We start from the raw sequence: 23350 nt of genomic DNA on the forward strand, positions 1-23350 counted from the left end.
AGTGAGTGTCTAGTGTGGTCTAGTGATTGTCTAGTGTGGTCTAGTGAGTATCTAGTGTGGTCTAGTGTGTGTCTGGTGTGGTCTAGTGTGGTCTAGTGTTAGTCTAGTGTGGTCTAGTGTGGTCTAGTGTGGTCTAATGTGTGTCTAGTGCGGTCTAGTGAGTGTCTAGTGTGGTCTAGTGTGTGTCTAGTGTGGTCTAGTGTTGTCTAGTGAGTGTCTAATGTGGTCTAGTGTGTGTCTAGTGAGTGCCTAGTGTGGTCCAGTGAGTGTCTAGTGTGGTCTAGTGAGTGTCTAGTGTGGTCTAGTGAGTGTCTAGTGGGTGTCTAGTGAGTGTCTAGTGTGGTCTAGTGTGGTCTAGTGTGTGTCTAGTGAGTGTCTAGTGTGGTCTAGTGTGTGTTTAGTGTGTGTCTAGTGTGGTCTAGTGAGTGTCTAGTGTGGTCTAGTGTGGGTCTAGTGAGTGTCTAGTGTGGTCTAGTGTTAGTCTACTGTGGTCTAGTGAGTGTCTAGTGTGGGTCTAGTGAGTGTCTAGTGTGGTCTAGTGTGGGTCTAGTGAGTGTCTAGTGTGGTCTAGTGTGGTCTAGTGAGTATCTAGTGTGGTCTAGTGTGGTCTAGTGAGTGTCTAGTGTGGTCTAGTGTGTGTCTAGTGTGGTCTAGTGTCTGTCTAGTGAGTGTCTAATGTGGTCTAGTGTGTGTCTAGTGTGTGTCTAGTGAGTGTCTAGTGTGGTCTAGTGTGGGTCTAGTGAGTGTCTAGTGTGGTCTAGTGTTAGTCTACTGTGGTCTAGTGAGTGTCTAGTGTGTGTCTAGTGAGTGTCTAGTGTGGTCTAGTGTGGGTCTAGTGAGTGTCTAGTGTGGTCTAGTGAGTGTCTAGTGTGGTCAAGTGTGTGTCTAGTGTGGTCTAGTGTCTGTCTAGTGAGTGTCTAATGTGGTCTAGTGTGTGTCTAGTGAGTGTCTAGTGTGTGTCTAGTGTGGTCTAGTGTGTGTCTAGTGTGGTCTAGTGTGTGTCTAGTGAGTGTCTAGTGTGGTCTAGTGTGTGTCTAGTGAGTGTCTAGTGTGTGTCTAGCGAGTGTCTAGTGTGGTCTAGTGTGTGTCTAGTGTGTGTCTAGTGTGTGTCTAGTGAGTGTCTAGTGAGTGTCTAGTGTGGTCTAGTGTGGGTCTAGTGAGTGTCTAGTGTGGTCTAGTGTGATCTAGTGTGGGTCTAGTGAGTGTCTAGTGTGGTCAGGTGTGGTCTAGTGTTGTCTAGTGTGAGTCTAGTGTGGTCTAGCGTGTGTCTAGTGTGGTCTAGTGAGTGTCTAGTGTGGTCTAGTGTGGTCTAGTGAGTGTCTAGTGTGGTCTAGTGTGGTCTAGTGTGGGTCTAGTGAGTGTCTAGTGTGGTCAGGTGTGGTCTAGTGTGGTCTACTGTGAGTCTAGTGTGGTCTAGTGTGTGTCTAGTGTGGTCTAGTGAGTGTCTAGTGTGGTCTAGTGTGGTCTAGTGTGGTCTAGTGAGTGTCTAGTGTGGTCTAGTGTGGTCTAGTGATTGTCTAGTGTGGTCTAGTGAGTGTCTAGTGTGGTCTAGTGTGGTCTAGTGAGTGTCTAGTGTGGTCTAGTGTGTGTCTAGTGAGTGTCTAGTGATTGTCTAGTGTGGTCTAGTGAGTGTCTAGTGTGGTCTAGTGAGTGTCTAGTGTGGTCTAGTGTGTGTCTAGTGTGGTCTAGTGTGTGTCTAGTGTGGTCTAGTGAGTGTCTAGTGTGGTCTAGTGTGGGTCTAGTGAGTGTCTAGTGTGGTCAGGTGTCGTCTAGTGTGGTCTAGTGTGTGTCTAGTGTGGTCTAGTGTGGTCTAGTGAGTGTCTAGTGTGGTCTAGTGTGGTCTAGTGAGTATCTAGTGTGGTCTAGTGAGTGTCTAGTGTGGTCTAGTGAGTGTCTAGTGAGTGTCTAGTGTGGTCTAGTGTGAGTCTAGTGTGTGTCTAGTGTGGTCTAGTGAGTGTCTAGTGTGGTCTAGTGAGTGTCTAGTGTGGTCTAGTGTGGTCTAGTGTGTGTCTAGTGTTGTCTAGTGTGGTCTAGTGAGTGTCTAGTGTGGTCTAGTGTGGTCTAGTGAGTGTCTAGTGTGGTCTAGTGTTAGTCTAGTGTGGTCTAGTGTGTGTCTAGTGTGGTCTAGTGAGTGTCTAGTGTGTGTCTAGTGTGAGTCTAGTGTGGTCTAGTGTGTGTCTAGTGTGGTCTAGTTAGTGTCTAGTGTATGTCTAGTGTGGTCTAGTGTGAGTCTAGTGTGGTCTAGTGTGAGTCTAGTGTGGTCTAGTGTGAGTCTAGTGTGGTCTAGTGTGAGTCTAGTGAGTGTCTAGTGTGAGTCTAGTGAGTGTCTAGTGAGTGTCTAGTGTGGTCTAGTGTGGTCTAGTGAGTGTCTAGTGTGGTCTCTCCCTCTCCTCTTGCTCATTCTCTGTCCCTCCTTCCCTATCTCTGTTTCTCTCTCTTCCTCCGCTGGCTCTCTCTCTCTATCTCTGTTATTTGTGGGTAAGGATAATTGGTTCTCAGCTTCACTCTGTTCTTTCTGTTGTGTATTCCTCTCCTCGTGGCCCTATCCGCAACGCTAACCTGCCTGGGCTGTGCTGTTTAACCTCCCAGAGTCTCTCTCTCCTGCTAGAGTCTCCAGAGATAGCAGGCAGGTTAAACATTGACCCGGAGAACAAGGCCGACAGAAAAATGGGCAGCCGAGTGGCCTGCACCTCTGTCACCATAACACACACAGGCCCGTCTAATTTGTCTCACAGAGGAATACAGCAATACAGCAAAGGGAAACAGATGCAGTCAGATTGTCAGATTAATATACAGTATCTTTAGAGAGAAAGTGGGCACACTGTTCATTGAAATCCATGCACAATATATAGCCTAGCCTACTATACAACCTTAAAATATGATGTTTCTTTCGTGAATATTAATTTGATTATGTCAGAAATGTGACTGTATGCTGTTAGTTTGAGAATAACACCAATCCCAAATGGTGGTGTGTAGGAGACAGTGTGAAGCTGATCCCTTGATGGAGTGGTGTTGGTGCCCACTGTGGCTGCCTAATGCTATTGGATTCTCTGGCCCTTTGAAGAGGAGGAGACACAGCAGGAGAAGAGAACAGGCCTCAGGGAGGATCCATAGACCATAGCTGAACCCAATGACCATGCACACACTCTGAAATACTGTAACAGTCCCCACCCTTCTTTGGTTAGTGGCCCCCCTTTTATCTGTTAACACTTTATTTTACAGTCCTATTTCAGTTAGTACCTGTTGGACAAGGGATACTCTCTGGTGCTGTGATTCAGTACCTGGTACCTAAAAGGCACATACGCAATTACCAAGTCAACTGTGTAACAGGCGGCTACTATTACAGCCTTACCAAACTGACTACTTCCTGTACTGTGTTAGGAGTGTCCTGGCACAGTAGCATGAGATCAGATGGGATAGAAACTGGAGGAGAGGAGAGGGGAGGAGAGGAGAGGAGATGAGAGTGGAGGAGAGGAGAGGAGAGGAGAGGAGAGGAGAGGAGAGGAGAGGAGAGGAGAGGAGAGGAGAGGAGAGGAGAGGAGAGGAGAGGAGAGGAGAGGAGAGGAGAGGAGAGGAGAGGAGAGAAGGACAGAAACTGGAGAAGAGGATGGAGGGCTGGGGAGCTGCTCAGACAACAGACTGGCAGAGATCACTGAACCCAAAGGTCTTCTGGGAAGACTGTGTTTCCAAGAAACACTCACTTAGACTGAAAATGAACCCCGGAAACAACAGCAGCTATATCAGTCATCTCTGACCTCTGTCTTTTCTACCAAGGTAAGGAGCGCTAATGTGCCACACATATAAAGGTGACATTGGTGATGTCTATGCGTTGAGAATAATATGAATACAATGGATGAATAGAATGGATGGAAATGATTAAATTCATATGAATATGACATATTATCCCAGCTTTGTGTCCTATGTATGACCAATTCCTCCAAACATGCACTGTATTAGCAGATACTGTGACACTGAAACATGATTGCATGTCAATGTAAATTAATTAGATTGCATTGAATTGCATGTTAAAATTCTCTACATATCATGTCCTCTCCTTGTTCGCTGCTGGGCTAATATAGGCTAGTATACTGTATGTGGATTTGCTTCATCCACTTCACACGGTAAAGTGCACATTAGGTGCCACCAGAGTGGTACATAGAAGCCTGATTTCCATATAAATGGCAGTGAGTGAGATGGCCCCTACTAGCCCTTGAAATCCCTGCCTCTGAGTCAGACCCCATCTGCTAGCTACAGATGTAGGATCTTAATCTGATCACTTTTTTGTTGCTGAGAATTTTCATGCACAGCAGGAAATGCAAACTTTTAGTGTATTTGAGTTTTAAAAAGGCTTCTAAAGTTTGTAATTTTCACTTTGAAATTTCAGACTTGATTTGCCCTAACGAAAAATGTATCAACCCCTACAAAAATGTCCATGAATTATTATCCACATAATAATTCACATTGCCTGTTGCTGTAAAGTTATTTTCCTGTTGTAGAAAACTGGCGCAAATTAAGATCCTACATCTGTATTGCTCGAGAATCCTGAAGCCATTGCATTTAAACCTGGCTCCATTGTACCACAAGTATCTTTCAGGGAAGAGAAATCACAAGAGAGACAATCTTCCATTCCTACTGTACAGAGCTTGTTGTGCAGGTGGGAATATGAATTATATTAAAGCCAAAAGGCTGAAATACTTGAAAAACATATGGAGGTAAATATGAAATTGAAATCCTCCTGCAGGACCTTTGGCAGGTGAACAAGAGCAGACATATAGTATGTATTAAACATGAGGCTTGCAGTAACAAGCAGGTTTCCCAGGAAGGGAACAACCTTGTGGTTGCATTATACATGGAGTTAGTGCATAAAGAGGCGGAAGCGCAAGAATAGTTCTATATGCTGATTTGTATGCCAGCAGCCTCTCTAAGAAAACAACATTGAATAATTGAATACTTTGACAACAGTATTTTAATTGGAAATGAGATTGGAAATGTGGGCTGAGAGCGAATCCAAAGAATCCATGTTGATATAAATTCCATTCAAAGAAGAGAAAATTATATAATTTGAAACAGACAGATAATGTATCAGAATATGTCACTATGCAAAAAACCTTTTGTCCTTGTGCCTACTTGTATTGGTGCAGGAGTTTCCATTCCTCCTGACAGAGCTGGTGTAACTGAGTCAGGTTTGTAGGCCTCCTTGCTCGCACACACTTTTTCAGTTCTGCCCACAATTTCTATAGGATTGAGGTCAGGGCTTTGTGACGGCCACTCCAATACCTTGACTTTGATGTCCTTAAGCCATTTTGCAACAACTTTGGAAGTATGCTTGGGGTCATTGTCCATTTGGATGACCCATTTGTGACCAAGCTTTAATTTCCTGACATATGTTTTGAGATGTTGCTTCAATATATCCACATAATTTTCCTCCCTTATGATGCCATCTATTTTGTGATGTGCACCAGTCCCTCCTGCAGCAAAGCACCCCTACTGTCACGCTCTGACCTATGAGAGCTGTTTTTTTCTCTGTGTAGTTAGGTCAGGGTGTGATATGGGTGGGCAGTCTATGTTTGTTTCTATGTTTAGTTCTTGTTTTTCTATTTCTATGTTGAGTTTTGGGATGATCTCCAATTAGAGGCAGCTGGTTCGTGTTGTCTCTAATTGGAGATCATATTTAAGTTGGGGTTTTCCTATGGGGTTTTGTGGGTAGTTGTTTTCCGTTTTGTGGTTGTTGCCTGATGGAACTGTTTGCTGTCGTTTTTGTTCCTTTGTAAAGTGTTTAATTTTTTTATTAAATAATAATCATGAGCACTCAACACGCCGCGCCTTGGTCCCCTCTATACGACTGCCATTACACCCACAACATGATGCTGCCACCCCCGTGCTTCACGGTTGGCATGGTGTTCTTCGGCTTGCAAGCCTTCCCCTTTTCCTCCAAACATAACGATGGTCATTATGGCCAAACAATTCTATTTTTGTTTCATCAGACCAAAATACATTTCTCCAAAAAGTACAATCTTTGTCCCCATGTGCAGTTGCAAACCATAGTCTGGCTTTTTTGTGGCGGTTTTGGAGCAGTGGCTTCTTTCTTGCTGAGCGGCCTTTCAGGTTATTTCGATATAGGACTGGTTTTACTGTGGATATAGATACTTTCAAACCTGTTTCCTCCAGCATCTTCACAAGGTCCTTTGCTGTTGTTCTGGGATTGATTTGCACTTTTCGCACCAAAGTACGTTCATCTCTAGGAGACAGAATCCGTCTCCTTCCTGAGTGGTATGACGGCTGCGTGGTCCCATGGTGTTAATACTTGCATACTATTGTTTGTACAGATGAACGAGGTGCCTTCAGGCATTTGGAAATTGCTCCCAAGGATGAACCAGACTTGTGGAGGTCTACAATTTTTTTCTGAGGTCTTGGCTGATTTCTTTAGATTTTCCTATGATGTCAAGCAAAGACGCACTGAGTTTGAAGATAGGCCTTGAAATACATCCACAGGTACACCTCCAATTGACTCAAATTATGTCAATTATCCTATCAGAAGCTCCTAAAGCCATGACATAATTTTCCAAGCTGTTTAAGGACACAGTCAACTTAGTGTATGTAAACTTCTGACGCACTGGAATTGTGATACAGTGAATTATAAGTGAAATAATCTGTCTGTAAACAATTGTTGGAAAAATTACTTGTGTCATGCACAAAGTAGATGTCCTAACCAACTCGCCAAAACTATAGTTTGTTAACAAGAATTTGTTGAGTGGTTGAAAAACGAGTTTTAATGACTCCAACGTAAGTGTATGTAAACTTCCGACTTCAACTGTATTTCATGTGTAGTCAGAGAAGATGAATGAGGCCCTCCCATAGGACATATTTAGTTATATGTTTGGATAAGAAAATGTGACAATAAAACAGAAGAGTAAAAGCTGTATTAAACCACCCCACCTACTGAAATATAGTTACTCCTTACTCCCTAAAAGGTCTAACCTCCTGATCTTTAATAGTTTAAGAGGGCTCACCTACTCCATTCTAGAGACCCTGGTGTACCTTACTTTAATGGCCCACTGAGTTAAGCTATTCTGTAAAATAGCTGCTCCAAAACCAAAGCATATTGTATCATCTCTTAGCAATCCAAGATCTTCAGGGCACATAAAACCGCCCACCTTGGCTCTTGGTCTGGAAATCTTGATCTTCGCTCAGCGCCTCAATCAATCTTCAATCCCTCTCGGAGGCGCCAGCCAATTGGCTTGCCATTCTTTGTCTCCATGGACACGACCTTCACACCAGTAGACACTCACTACTCCATCTAAATGCAATGAGCTAGCCATCACCATCAGATTACCCTTTTACCATCCCCACTACTGATAGATATGAGTAGGTACAGATAGGCTCTTTAGCCTGGAATAATAAACCATTCTCTACTTAAGAGTTATGCTGCTGAAAGTACGCGGTTGTTAGCACAAAAAAATATAGCTGAGAATATTTAATTTCCCTTAACTAATCTGTGAGTCATGATATGGACATTTGGCCGCAACAAGACAGCAAATCCTTCTAGAAATATGCAACAACAAAAGGCTTAATATATGGGATAAGCGTCAGGAAAGTCGATAAGATAACAACATAATGAGTTATTCCAAAGTAAATCACATCTCCTATTAGGCCTGGCATCTTTAATGAAGTGTAAATTGATAATAAATTAAGTGTCCGAGAGGAGCCGGACCAAAACCCTAGCTGTCGTTTGCCAGTGATGAAAGACTTAATTATGTAAACCTATTTCCTTCTAGTGAGCTGAGAGGATGCCAGGGGGTCAGTGGAGCTCCTCTCTACACCACACACAATACTGGAACAGAGCAGCAAAGAGAAACAGGAAATAAGATAACGCTAGCTAGCACGTTAAAACTGAGGCAGTGCACTACAGTCTTTTGCTCTGGCTGAAGCTACTTTATTTGCTTATCTTAACAGGCCCTACCACAGCTAAAGTACAGCTAGTAAATTTAGACTCAAGCACTGGGCTAGGCAACTGTCAACAGCTGAAATTGTGTGGGTCAATTTCCAATCAAAATCATTGTTAATGCTAACAGGAGCAACCATTTGCTAAATGTTATACAACACTGTCAATTTCCACCCTAAAACCATTGTGCTAATAGTAATGGAGGAATATATGCTGAGGTTAAAGACAACAACAAGTTCAGACAGTTCTGTGACAGAAGGGTACATCACCGTGGCTTAAAACAACTCTAGCATGTTTCAGACTTAGCTTAGTGCTAATGCTACCAAGGCTATTAATCCAGCCAAGAAAGTTTATGAGAGTGGAAAAACTATATGTATGTTTAAAGAGAATTGTAGAGACACAGGCCCAACTTTATGTAATGCGGTATAAGGTGTGAGACAATCAATAAAAGTCACAAATCAATGAAAACAGATACAGTGGAGTAGGCCCTATAACTCAATAGAAGGTTTGTTTGCACAGTACAGTTGTCTGGCCGGCTGTCCAAAAGCCTTGTTTGTTTAATCACAGCACATGAGACCCTACATACCTTTCAGTGTATAAATTCGTACCGTAAGCAGTATTGACTTTGTGCACAGTGTCTCCCTCTGTTCAAACGGTGGAGTAAGGAGAAAATATGATGTCATATCCCCTACCAGCAAGAAAACCCTTCCACAGAAAACCACAAAGATCCACAACTGTGCTGAATAGGGACACTTCAATTTAGCCTTTGGCTACACTTGGATAAGCTAGGTGAATGTGCATATAAATCGGTCATTTAAATCCACTTCAAACAGATCTCCATTTGACAAAGTGGGGTATATACCCACCAAAGAGAGAAATGCACATGATAAAGGAGTGACATTTTATTCAGCGGAGGCTTTATAAACGTTTAGCAGGAGACAGGGTTGCCGGGGAGAAGTCAGCCAGTAATGGAGTAAGAAGATGGATGACAGTAGGACTAAAAACACCAAACAGATAGATAGTGCACTGTGTAGACAGGAGGTCTACTCTCCCACTCAAATCATATCCTCTCGACTAAACTGTGGTTTGATGAAATCCTACAGATACTGTATGGGGATGGACAACTAAATGTACTTCCACGAGAGCACAGTTTGCCTCAACAATATAGTATTGTTTGGCTGTCCAATACAGTAGTCTGGCGAGTGCTTACGTGAACTAGCTAATCAGGAAGATTATCCATAATGCTCAAGATGGAGTTTACAGTAAAGTATTATTTGAGGACAGAAGAGTGAATGAGATAGGCTCTTTATGGATGTGTTCATCTATGGGGTTTTGGTGACAGGGTACAAACAGTAGGGCTTTAGCATTGTGTTAAGGTTAAATCTCTCTAGGGATGCATATACCTCCACTTCTAATCACACACACACATCTCTCCCCAACACCTCCATGTTGGCCCTCTGCCACCTCATCCAACTGCAGATGTCTGTAATAACTCCCCCGTGTAAGTATGTGCTCCACTGTCATCACTCTAAATCCCATTTCTTTTAAATGTATTTTTATTTCAACTTTATTTAACCAGGTAGGCCAGTTGAGAACAAGTTCTCATTTACAACTGCGACCTGGCCAAGTTAAAGCAAAGCAGTGTGACACAAACAACAACACAGAGTTACACATGGAACAAACAAGCGTACAGTCAATAACACAATAGAAAAAAAGGGAAGTCTATATACAGTGTGTGCAAATGGCATGAGGAGGTAAGGCAATCAATAGGCCATAGTAGCGGAGTAATTACAATTTAGCAAATTAACACTGGAGTGATAGATGAGCAGATGATGATGTGCAAGTAGAAATACTGGTGTGCAAGAGCAGAAAAGTAAATAAAAACAATATGGGGATGAGGTCAGTAGATTGGGTGGGCTATGACCAGTGAGATATACCTGTTGGAGCGCGTGCTATGGGTGGGTGTTGTTATCGTGACCAGTGAGCTGAGATAAGGCAGAGCTTTACCTAGCATAGACTTATAGATGACCTGGAGCCAGTGGGTCTGGCGACGAATATGTAGCGAGGGCCAGCCGACTAGAGCATTCAGGTCGCAGTGGTGGGTGGTATAAGTGGCTTTGGTGACAAAACGGATGGCACTGTGATAGACTGCATCCAGTTAGCTGAGTAGAGCATTGGAAGTTATTTTGTAAATGACATCGCTGAAGTCGAGGATCGGTAGGATAGTCAGTTTTACGAAGGTATGTTTGGCAGCGTGAGTGAAGGGGACTTTGTTGCAAAATAGGATGCCGATTCTAGATTTAATTTTGGATTGGAGATGTTTAATATGAGTCTTGAAAGAGAGTTTACAGTCTAGCCAGACACCTAGGTATTTGTAGTTGTCCACATATTCTAAGTCAGAACCGTCCAGAGTAGTGACGCTAGTCGGGTGGGTGCAGGCAGCGAACGGTTGAAAAGCATGCATTTGGTTTTACTAGCGTTTAAGAGCAGTTGGAGGCCACGGAAGGACTGTTGTATGGCATTGAAGCTCGTTTGGAGGTTAGTTAACACAGTGTCCAAAGAAGGGCCAGATGTATACAGAATGGTATCGTCTGCATAGAGGTGGATCAGGGACTCACCAGCAGCAAGAGCGACATCATTGATATATAAAGAGAAAAGTCGACCCGAGAATTGAACCCTGTGGTACCCAATAGAGGCTGCCAGAGGTCCAGACAACAGGCCCTCCGATTTGACACACTGAACTCTGTCTGAGATGTAGTTGGTGAACCAGGCGAGGCAGTCATTTGAGAAACCAAGGCTGTTGAGTCTGCCGATAAGAATACGGTGATTGGCAGAGTCGAAATCCTTGTCCAGGTCGATGAAGACGGCTGCACAGTACTGTCTTTTATCAATGGCAGTTATGATATCGGTTAGCACCTTGAGCATGGCTGAGGTACACCCGTGACCAGCGCGGAAACCGGATTGTACAGCGGAGAAGGTATGGTGGGATTCGAAATGGTCAGTGATCTGTATATTAACTTGGATTTCGAAGACTTTAGAAAGGCAGGGCAGGATGGATATAGGTCTATAACAGTTTGGGTCTAGAGTGTCACCCCTTTTGAAGAGGGGGATGACCGCGGCAGCTTTCCAATCTTTAGGGATCTCTGTCGATACGAAAGAGAGGTTGAACAGACTGGTAATAGGGGTTGCAACAATGGCGGCAGATAATTTTAGAAAGAGGGTCCAGATTGTCTAGCCCAGCTTATTTGTACGGGTCCAGGTTTTGCAGCTCTTTCAGAACATCTGCTATCTGGATTTGGGTGAAGGAGAAGCGGGGGAGGCTTGGGCAAGTAGCTGCGGGGGGTGCGGAGCTATTGGCCGGGGTTGGGGTAGCCAGGAGGAACGCATGGCCAGCCGTAGAGAAATGCTTATTGAAATTCTCGATTATCGTGGATTTATTGGTGGTTACAGTGTTACCTAGCCTCAGTGCAGTGGGCAGCTGGGAGGAGGTGCTCTTATTTTCCATGGACTTTAGAGCTACAGGATGCACATTTCTGTTTGAAAAAGCTAGTCTTTGCTTTCCTGACTGATTGCGTGTATTGGTTTCTGACTTCCTGAAAAGTTGCATATCGCTGGGACTATATGATGCTAGTGCAGTCCGCCACAGGATGTTTTTGTGCTGGTCGAGGGCAGTCAGGTCTGGAGTGAACCAAGGGCAATATCTGTTGTTAGTTCAAAAAAAATTGAAAGGGGCATGCTTATTTAAGATGGTGAGGAAATTACTTTTAAAGAACGACCAGGCATCCTCGACTGACGGGATGAGGTCAATATCCTTCCAGGATACCCGGGCCAGGTCGATTAGAAAGGCCTGCTCGAAGAAGTGTTTTAGGGAACGTTTGACAGTGATGACAAGGCAATGAGGCAGTGATCGCTGAGATCCTGATTGAAAACAGCATAGGTGTATTTGGAGGGCAAGTTGGTCAGGATAATATCTATGAGGGTGCCCATGTTTACGGATTTAGGGTTGTACCTGGTGGGTTCCTTGATCATTTGTGTGAGATTGAGGGCATCTATCTTAGATTGTAGGACTGCCAGGGTGTTAAGCATATCCCAGTTTAGGTCACCTAACAGAACAAACTCTAAAGATAGATGGGGGGAAATCAATTCACATATGGTGTCCAGGGCACAGCTGGGAGCTGAGGGGGTCTATAACAGTGAGAGACTTATTTCTGGAGAGATTCATTTTTTTAATTAGAAGCTCGAACTATTTGGGCATAGACCTGGAAAGTATGACAGAACTTTGCAGGCTATCTCTGGAGTAGATTGCAACTCCTCCCCCTTTGGCAGTTCTATCTTGAAGGAAAATGTTGTAGTTGGATATGGAAATCTCCAAATTTTTGGTGGCCTTCCTAAGCCAGGATTCAGACACGGCAAGGACATCAGGGTTGGCGGAGTGTGCTAAAGCAGTGAGTAAAACAAACTTAGGGAGGAGGCTTCTGATGTTAACATGCATGAAACCAAGGCTTTTTCAGTTACAGAAGTCAACAAATGAGAGTGCTTGGGGACATTTAGAAGCTGACCGCCTTCATAAAAGGACATGTTTGTCTCATTGATTATATACTAGACCTATAGGCTGTTCCTTCCCAAGCATAAATCCTCAGTGCGAATACTGTGCAAACAGTACCATCTGCCCATTATAGAACAGGTATTTTCCGATGATGAGGTTTCAGATGATAGATGCCTTTATTAATAAGATAAGAAGTGTCTTTAGTTACAACCCAAAACAGATCAGGTCACCACCGATTACAAAGCCACAATCAACTCTCATTGGCTGTGTTTACACAGGCAGCCCAATTCTGATATTTTTTTAATAATATTTCGTCTTTTGAGCAATCACATCTGATGTTTTCACATCAGATCTTTTTCAGAGCCCAATATAACAATAATGTGCAATTGAAAAGCCACTTATTCTTACATTGGTTCAAAATACTGCTTTCAACAAGGCAAAAGGAAGTGTCCTCTCCAGCTGTGGATTAAGAAGGACAGCTGTCGGTTGGTATGATCACATATCTTCCCTTAAACTATGCTATTCTGGTGAGAAGACATGCTAAACCAGTGTTACAATGTTACAGCATATTAACTAGAGCTTCCGAAAGGATTGAATGAAATTAGCAGAACAACATAATAAAAAACAGATCAGAATTGGCCTGCCTGTGTAAATGCAGACATTGAAGCTGACTAAGAGGTAACATAATAGAACCTTTAATGGAAAACCTCATCAGCACCAAGTTACAATACAATACTGCAGAGAGAGAGTGTCTTGGAGTCATCAGCAGCCTTGCGATATTCATCAGAAGTGTAGCTAAAGCAGCTCTTCTAAACTGCAGCTCCAGTGCATTATGACTCATGCCTGATAAACCCAACTGAAATACAGTGGAACATGCCAGTAATTGCCTGCTGATGTCCAAAATAGTTTTCTTACTATTAATAAACACACAGTCAAATGTGAATTAAGTTGCTGGGAATTTCCACATATATGATTTGATGTGTTATAGTCCAAATTAATATAAATTGGCTTCAGATTTACATGGTGAGGAGATAAGACGCATGGCCATGATTAGTTATGGGGAAAACCATCAATATCTTTATAGGTAACTGCAGTAATCTTCATCCCTGTTTCTTCACTACCTGGGTAGGCCTACAGTATATGTAATTATAAACTGGGTGGTTCGAGCCCTGAATGCTGATTGGCTGACAGCCATGGTATATCAGATTGTATACCATGGGTATGACAAACATTTATTTTTACTGCTCTAATAGCAATAAGGCACCTCAGGGGTTTGTGGGTTATGGCCAACATACTACGGCTAAGGGCTGTTTCCAGGCACTCCGCGTTGCGTCGTTCTTAAGAACAGCCTTTAGCCGTTGTATATTGGCCATATACCAAACCCTCTCGTGCCTTATTGCTTAAATATACCTCAAACAGTATCTAATGTATCACATTTCTGGTTGAGCCATATTTTCACACCATACTCCCACTTGTGGTTTTGCTAACAAAACCTTGGCTTGACTCAATGTCATGTGTGCAGAGCATTGCATGCTGGGCCGTGTCAGTGCGGCCCACTCACTGCGGGCACACGTCCGGTCTGTTTAAAGTGATCCCCATAGGGTCCAGTCAACAAACACCTATGCTGGTACCATTCTGTCCACCATGGTGAAACACATACACACTGAGGAGGATGTGTATCTAGTCAAGTCTATTTGATTGGGAGTATGTTTCTGTTCAACAGGGAGCAAATAACACTTTGATAGATATTACTCATTTCCAGTGTACACATCGAGCGAGAAACCAAATTCACACAAAAATTGGTTCCCCTTGGAGCGGATGAGGTGCCACTTTGAAAGACCAGAGGTTAAACCAATACCATTTCACTTCAACTAACTTGAAGCGAAAGTTGCATGAGTTGCAGTTAGGAGAATACTCAACAACATGATAGACTAGATAGAGTCTGTCTAGTCTATCAGCCGGGCTAGATAATCAGGACCCTTTCTTTCTAAAATTATCTGCCGAAATTGTAGCAACCCCTATTACTAGCCTGTTCAACCTCTCTTTCGTGTCGTCTGAGATTCCCAAAGATTAGAAAGCAGCTGCGGTCATCCCCCTCTTCAAAGGGGGGGACTCTCTTGACCCAAACTGCTACAGACCTATATCTATCCTACCCTGCCTTTCTAAGGTCTTCGAAAGCCAAGTCAACAAACAGATTACCGACCATTTCGAATCCCACCGCACCTTCTCCGCTATGCAATCTGGTTTCAGAGCTGGTCATGGGTGCACCTCAGCCACGCTCAAGGTCCTAAACGATATCTTAAACGCCATCGATAAGAAGCAATACTGTGCAGCCGTATTCATTGACCTGGCCAAGGCTTTCGACTCTGTCAATCACCACATCCTCATCGGCAGACTCAATAGCCTTGGTTTCTCAAATGACTGCCTCGCCTGGTTCACCAACTACTTCTCTGATAGAGTTCAGTGTGTCAAATCGGAGGGCCTGTTGTCTGGACCTCTGGCAGTCTCTATGGGGGTGCCACAGGGTTCAGTTCTTGGGCCGACTCTCTTCTCTGCATACATCAATGATGTCGCTCTTGCTGCTGGTGAGTCTCTGATTCACCTCTACGCAGACAACACCCTTCTGTATACATCTGGCCCTTCTTTGGACACTGTGTTAACAATCCTCCAGACAAGCTTCAATGACATACAACTCTCCTTCCGTGGCCTCCAACTGCTCTTAAATACAAGTAAAACTAAATGCATGCTCTTCAACCGATCGCTGCCTGCACCTGGCCGCCCGTCCAGCATCACTACTCTGGACGGTTCTGACTTAGAATATGTGGACAACTACAAATACCTAGGTGTCTGGTTAGACTGTAAACTCTCCTTCCAGACTCACATCAAGCATCTCCAATCCAAAGTTAAATCTAGAATTGGCTTCCTATTTTGCAACAAAGCATCCTTCACTCATGCTGCCAAACATACCCTTGTAAAACTGACCATCCTACTGATCCTCAACTTCGGCGATGTCATTTACAAAATAGCCTCCAACACTCTACTCAATAAATTGGATGCAGTCTATCACAGTGCCATCCGCTTTGTCACCAAAGCCCCATATACTACCCACCACTGCGACCTGTACGCTCTTGTTGGCTGGCCCTCGCTTCATACTCGTCGCCAAACCCACTGGCTCCAGGTCATCGACAAGACCCTGTTAGGTAAAGTCCCCCCTTATCTCAGCTCGCTGGTCACCATAGCAGCACCCACCTGTAGCACGAGCTCCAGTATGTATATCTCTCTGGTCACCCCCAAAGCCAATTCCTCCTTCGGCCGCCTCTCCTTCCAGTTCTCTGCTGCCAATGACTGGAACGAACTACAAAAATCTCTGAAACTAGAAACACTTATCTCCCTCACAAGCTTTAAGCACCAGCTGTCAGAGCAGCTCACAGATTACTGCACCTGTACATAGCCCATCTATAATTTAGCCCAAACAACTACCTCTTCCCCTACTGTATTTATTTATTTTGCTCCTTTGCACCCCATTATTTATATTTCTACTTTGCACTTTATCCACTGCAAATCTACCATTCCAGTGTTTTACTTGCTATATTGTATGTCCTTGCCACCAGGGCCTTTTTTTGCCTTTACCTCCCTTATCTCACCTCATTTGCTCACATTGTATATAGACTTATTTTTCTACTGTATTATTGACTGTATGTTTGTTTTACTCCATGTGTAACTCTGTGTTGTTGTATGTCGAACTGCTTTGCTTTATCTTGGCCAGGTTGCAATTGTAAATGAGAACTTGTTCTCAACTTGCCTACCTGGTTAAATAAAGGTGAAATAAAAAATGTAATAAAAGGTAATAAAGTCATTGAATTGCCCTCAAGAAATAAGTCTAGGTAGACATTTTAGTGCTCTGTTGAGGTAAGGCAGACAGATAGAGAGCCTTGGGACTCCCCTGAGGACATGCATACAAGCTTGCACGCACGCACGCACTCACACACAAACACACTATTTTATTTCATGTCAATCTGCCCCAAACTGCAAAGAAAGGAGAGAAAAGAGTATCATTTGAAAAAGAAAGTTGTGGAAAATAGGAAAGGGTGAGGTGAGGTTATTACAGTAACAGCTAAGTTATGACTCAGTTCCTTTTTCTCTCTCCCATTATTCAGATATCTGCTGCTCTGGTTTAACCATCCAGGGGTGGCCTGGGCTGGTCGAAACATCCATCAGTTATTGACAGCTCTGGTCTGAGCGTCCAGGGGGGGCCTGGACCGATCGAAACATCCTTCCATTATTCATGCCTGGTTTTCTGGGCACAAGGACAGAGGTGCAGCGGCCAAGTCATCCCTAAGTGGTGATGTATGGGTGCGTGAGGTGATAAACTCCCACCAACAGGATATTGGTCAAATGTATTCAGCTTACAGTAGTCTACAACGATGTGGGCAATATACAATACCCGTCAAACATTTGGACACACCTACTCATTCAAGGGTTTTCTTTATTTTTTCTATTTTCTACATTGTAGAATAATAGTGAAGACATCAAAACTATGAAATAACACATATGGAATCATGTAGTAACCAAAAAAGTGTTAAACAAATCCAAATATATTTGAGATTTGAGATTCTTCAAAGTAGCCACCCATTGCCTTGATGACAGCTTTGCACACGCTTGTCATTCTCTCAACCAGGTTCATGAGGTAGTCACCTGGAATGCATTTCAATTAATAGGTGTGCCTTGTTAAAAGTTAATTTGTGGAATTTCTTTCCTTCCTAATGCATTTGAGCCAATCAATTGTGTTGTGACAAGGTAGGGGTGGTATACAGAAGATAGCCCTATTTCGTAAAAGACCAAGTCCATATTATGGTAAGCACAGCTCAAATAATCAAAGAGAAGTGACAGTTCATCATTACTTTAACCTCTACAGGATCGGTGTTCCCACCCGCGGGACGGTTGAGCTAACATAGGCTAATGTGATTAGCGTGAGGTTGTAAGTAACAAGAACATTTCCCAGGACAAAGACATATCTGATATGGGCAGAAAGCTTAAATTCTTGTTAATCTAACTGCACTGTCCAATTTACAGTAGCTGTTACAGTGAAAGAATACCATGCTATTGTTTGAGGAGAGTGCACAGTTATGAACTTGAAAATGTATTACTAAACCAATTAGGCACATTTGGGCAGCCTTGATACAACATTTTGAACAGATATGCAAAGGTTCATTGAATCAGTCTAAAACTTTGCACATACACTGCTGCCATCAAGTGGCCAAAATCTAAATTGCGCCTAACCTGGAATATTACATTTAGGCCTTTCTCTTGCATTTCAAAGATGATAAAATAAAAAATGTAAAACATGTTTTTTTATTTGTATTATCTTTTACCAGATCAAAGGTGTTATATTCTCCTACATTAATTTTGCATTTCCACCAACTTCAAAGTGTTTCCTTTCAAATGGAATCAAGAATGTGCATATCCTTGCTTCAGGTCCTGAGCTACAGCAGTTAGATTTGGGTATGTAATTTTAGGCGAAAATTGAAAAAAAGGGTCCGATACTTTAAGACATGAAGGTCAGTCAATCCGGAACATTTCAAGTTTATTCAAGTGTAGTCGCAAAAACCATCAAGCGCTATGATGAAACCGGCCCTCGTGAGGACCGCCACAGGAAAGGAAGACCCATACCTCCGCTGCAGAGGATATGTTCACTAGAGTTAACTGCACCTCAGATTGCAGCCCAAATAAATGCTTCACAGAATTCAAGTAACAGACACATCTCAACATCAACTGTTCAGAGGAGACTGCGTGAATCAGGCCTTCATGGTCAAATTGCTGCAAAGAAACCACTACTAAAGGACACCAATAATAAGAAGAGACTTGCTTGGGCCAAAAAACACGAGCAATGGACATTAGACCAGTGGAAATCTGTCCTTTGGTCTGATGAGTCCAAATTTGAGATTTTTGCATCCAATCGCCTTATCCACTTATCCATTCACCTACGCAGAGTAGGTGAATGGATGATCTCTGCATGTGTGATTCCCACCGTGAAGCATGTAGGAGGAGGTGTGGGGGTGCTTATTTAGAATTCAAGGCACACTTAACCAGCATGGCTACCACAGCATTATGCAGCAATACACCATCCCATCTGGTTTGTGCTTAGTGGGATTATCGTTTGTTTTTTAACAATGACCTAAAATACACATCCAGGCTGTGTAAGGGCTACCTGGCCTCCACAATCACCCAACCTCAACCCAATTGAGATGGTTTGGGATGAGTTGTACCACAGACAGAACCTAGACAGTATGCATGGTTCTGCAGAGAAAGAGAGAGAGAGGTCCCCTCTGGAAAGGGCACAGCCCAACATGAGTCACGTCATCATTGTCATCATTCCCTGGGTGGAACCTCTCAGTGTGCGTAGTCAACCTGGGCTCACTACAGCAGTTAGCAACACCACGTCAAACAGCATGTCATCCCAGCATCCATTTTAGTTCCCTTCACTGCTATATGGATATTCAAAGAAAAAAAACTGCTGTGGATGCATTCGCAGTACCTATAATGAAAACGTTAATTGTAAGCATCTGTGGCAGTTGCCCTTGCTACAGAAAAGTTGAATATACAAAATATTGTACTATTTGAGAGGGCTTCTTCATGTCAGTTTTGAGAGGTAACAAGGGAATGAAATGGGTGGTATATGCAGAGGGAGACAACTCAATGAGCTTGTTATACCCTTCAATGATGTAACGGTCCATAGGTTTTAACAGTCCAGTACTTGAATTTGATGTTGGTGGTATCCATGTCAAGGGGAACTACTTTGTACCACTCCTGTCCACCTTTAAACGGAGGCTCTGATTCTCTAATAGAAGCTATTGGCATTTGATTATACCTACTGTAATGCCTGAGTTGTAATGCCTACGTATGAAATAATAGATATGTAGAGGGTTTTTACAATTTTCATGGTCGTTTCATGACTCATAACAACAATGTTGCAGTTAATCTACTGTTTCAAATGTAGCAGTCGGTGTAGATGCTAACACAATAATGCCAGGCTTTGAACTGAAATACGAGAAGACAGTGACTATGTGTGCTGTATTGTGAAAACTTGGAGAGGAAAGTATAAAGCGTCCTTGCTGGAGAAAAGGAATATTACCAACAGGAAATTGTACACTGCAGTGAAATACCAGAGAGGAGAAGGTAATTTCTCTAACAGAACCCAAGAATATACTGCAGGGATTATGGGAGGAGAAGATGATGATGCTGGGGACTGGGGTACTCTCTATGCAGATATCCTCACCACTGCATTATGTAGAAACTATGGCAAGCTCTCCATGCTCAGTGTTATGCATTGGATTAATACCATTTGTTGTTGTTGGACTCTTACGAATTTAGCCAATGTGAAGCGTTTGAAATGGCTGCTATACAGCTACAATGCTTGCTCTTGTTTTCCTACTGCGTGCACTGAGGCTTTTTGTTTTGCTATTGTGCAGCTACACTGTGTTGTTTACTACCGCTTTACCGTTTGGTTTACAACATCACGTTCCTCTGAGGTAGATACCCCATATGGCAGATTAAAAGCAAATGTGCTGTCAGTGGAAGACTGATGGTAATGTGCTTTGAGAACTCCGTCGAGAGAGAGAAAAAAGGCATTGATTATCTCTCAGCTGTACGGTAAATCTATAAGAGAGTAGAAATGTAAAACACGTAAGTATGTAATTGACCGATGGCCTGTGTTTCTGGGTTGCTAGGTGGTGATGGAAGTGGACTGTCTAAATTTAGCAGCACCTGCACTGATCAAGTGAGCTCAACGATATGTATTGGATACTGGTGGATGGGAATGAGAATGAGTTGAATGTCTGTGTTGCTGGTCCACAGGCTATTTCAGCCTGTTTTAGGATGTGTTATGGTAATGCAGTGCTCACAGTGCGCAGAGTCAAGTTGTAACTTGTGACAAGGCTAACCTTTGAGGACAGCCCAGAGCACACCCTAATCAGCAGAGGTAGCAGGCAGAAAACAAAAGCACCAAACAGCCCAGCTCCCTTCTCTGACGTCTGGCTAACTGTGGAGGCTGGAGCTGCTGTCTCATATCCACGATACTCTCTCTCTTCAATGGATAACCTCCATTATATTGTTATTGTATCGATTAGATCAACTCTCCCTTAGTATAACCACCCAGAGCTTGATGTCGCAATACTTCCCCAGTTTGCTGGTACTTGATGTACTTGATTGTACTTCTGTGCCACATCACAGCTCAAGGAGACCAAATAGCCACTGTATTTAATGAATACTGCCTTTAACACCACTTTGGCAACGGCTCATCTGGCTTCAAAGGGTTGTTGAACAAGCACAAACAACAGAGGGAGTAATATCAAAACTCCAATGAAGATTATGCATTGAAGAGGAGTGTATCATCATGGGCATGACTGTAGCTCTCACCAACCTGAGCTGCCACGCCATTCTCAATGTGTTCTGTTTTACCCTGTACTCTACAGTACACACACCTTTCAGAACTAATCTCTTAAGGTTACACTACAATGAGTATTGCAGCATCAAAAGAGTAGTGAATCAGCCAAGAGACTGACGGAGGAATCACTGCAAGGTTAGAGAAAAACAGACATTTTTATATCTGAGTCACCAACAGGCTTTGCAAGTAGCTACAGCAGGACTTGAATGACAACAAGCATAACAAATGAAAGGGAGGGTAGTAAATACTGTGTCACTATTTGGCAAGCACTGTAATCCAATCCATAGGCTTAGTCAATTAGATTATGAACTGATGTAAATCACAAAGCATCTTCCAATCACATTTTGATCTTAATAAATAGTGTGTTAACCAAATAAAATGAACATTTATAGGCTATCATTCTATTGGTAAAGGCCATATTGTAGTTGATCCCTTCCAAGGTGAAAACACATGGACATTGTAACAACATTCTACGGCTATAGCCTAGTAAACAAAATGTAACAGTGATTGGGAATAAAGGATTGTAAAAGAGATAGGTGTCAATTGTTGTCAAATTATTTTACAATCGGATCGAATATTTTTCCCTGAAGGCCCTTTCTATCAGGCCAACATGTCAATCAGTAACCGTAGCCTATCCATTCTAGACGCTGGGACAAAGTTGTCTTCAGAAATCGACTGTATAGGCCTATGTGTCATGTTTTTTAATGGCGAGGTCATTGTAGCAGAACTAACGCGACACTGCACTGACAAAGAAAAAAAGTTCTAAGCAAGATTCGTTCATCTTCAGGTTCACAGATCGCAAGGTCATTTATCGTGTTCTACGCGTAATGAATAGGACGCAGGCGTTTAGCCGCTTATCTTAAAAATAAAAATAAACAGTCTACATATAGCCTATGGTAAATACATTCACTGATGCTCAACAGTGTGTGTAGCCTATACCGTATGGTTCAGGGTGAATATATCCAATCATCAAATCAAATGAAAGCAGTCCAGACTGGTGAAGGGGCGAGGCGATAAGGTGAGTCATTATTTAAATCAACGAAATTTAACCATAAACTAAACTATGGAAGAGTCTTCACCACTATACGTACACGTACTGGAGCCTATATTTAACCAGGTTATGTCATGCTTGAGAAGAACTCAGCTTTCAATAGTAATAATGGCTAAAATATGATGGCACAGGGATCACTAGCGGTTTTGGGGAGGAGGGGGGGGGGCAGTGCCCCTGTGACAACAATTTTGGACCCCCTTGTGGCCCCCCTAAATGTGGAGTATGAAATAATTTTTACATAACTAATTTTTTCTATCGTTCTTGTTTTACATCCGTTATTAGACAGTGGCAACGCGGAACACTAATGATTATGAACATGGTCTTTTGCCTGCTAATGCCTGCAATGCAGTGAAGAAAACGATATGACAACAATAACGTGTAATGTAACTGGCCCCTCTAACAGTACAACTGGCCCCAGCTTGGCCCCCCCAGTTGAAATGGTCTAGAACCGCCACTGACAGGGATGGAGCAGGGATGCAGGTTTACATTATTACGCACGAGACCACCGGGCCAAATTTGGTGGCTTTAGAAATGCTATTCGTTCTTTGGAGATATGTTGTTTTTGTTGTAGAAACATATGTATATCACTTGTATTTTACACACAGACGTTGACTTCTCCTCTGGCTCTTTCACTAACAGGCTATTTAGGGAAGGGGTGGGGGGTCATTTTCTATCGGTTGTGCGTTCTTGCTATCGCTCAAAATAACCTCGGCAGCTCGGCGTGGACAGCGGTGGAAAACTATTGACTAGGCTATTTAACACAATTATTGCAATACTACCCTAAATGCTCTCGATAAACATCGAGTATGACGAAATATACGGCAAATAAATGTAACCGAGACTTATACTCTTCCTTACCTTTGGTAGAGAAGGTTGGCGTTTTCCCAGTTGACCTCAACTGTATTTATTTGTTAATAAGGTTGTGACCGTGTTAAAAAAAAAAAGAATCAAAAGGTGTTAAATCCGGTCTATGAAAATTGTTCTGTGGTCACCTACCCAGTTTAGAATACAACCTAACCCTGTTATGTGCACAAGGCTAACGTGGTACGACAGCGCTACCCTACCACACAGCATCCTTCTTGGAGCATCCCCCTCCTATCGAGCATCCCCCTCCTCTCGAGCATCCATCCCTCTAGTCTCGCGTACACCATTCTCTTCGGAGAGGGTGTTCTTTTGGAGCCGTACACTGTTTGTGATGTGGCATTCATTCATTCTTCAAACCACGGGAGCATTTGAAGACATATTTGGCAATATTATAGACGCTGTAGATTTCTGCCCAAACTGATATGGATTCGACCGTCTTTCTCACCATACTCACCAAATTGTTGGTGCATTGAGCTGTGCACGAGATGCCTCTGCCGACACGTG

At 43.0% G+C, this 23350-nt stretch overlaps 1 protein-coding gene across 3 annotated transcripts in view; it reads right to left on the reverse strand.

Moving 5' to 3' along the window:
• Positions 1–23350, reverse strand: part of LOC106581810 (synaptic vesicle glycoprotein 2A) — a 60990-nt gene extending 37640 nt beyond the window's left edge. The window contains exon 1 of one of the 3 annotated variants that reach the window (XM_014164165.2): positions 23301–23350. The gene's annotated coding sequence lies outside the window, so the exon portion shown is untranslated. The other 2 variants (XM_014164155.2, XM_014164176.2) reach the window with 2 other exon arrangements.

The sequence above is a fragment of the Salmo salar genome, chromosome ssa02 (genome assembly GCF_905237065.1).
Source record: "Salmo salar chromosome ssa02, Ssal_v3.1, whole genome shotgun sequence".
Lineage (NCBI taxonomy): Eukaryota > Metazoa > Chordata > Actinopteri > Salmoniformes > Salmonidae > Salmo > Salmo salar.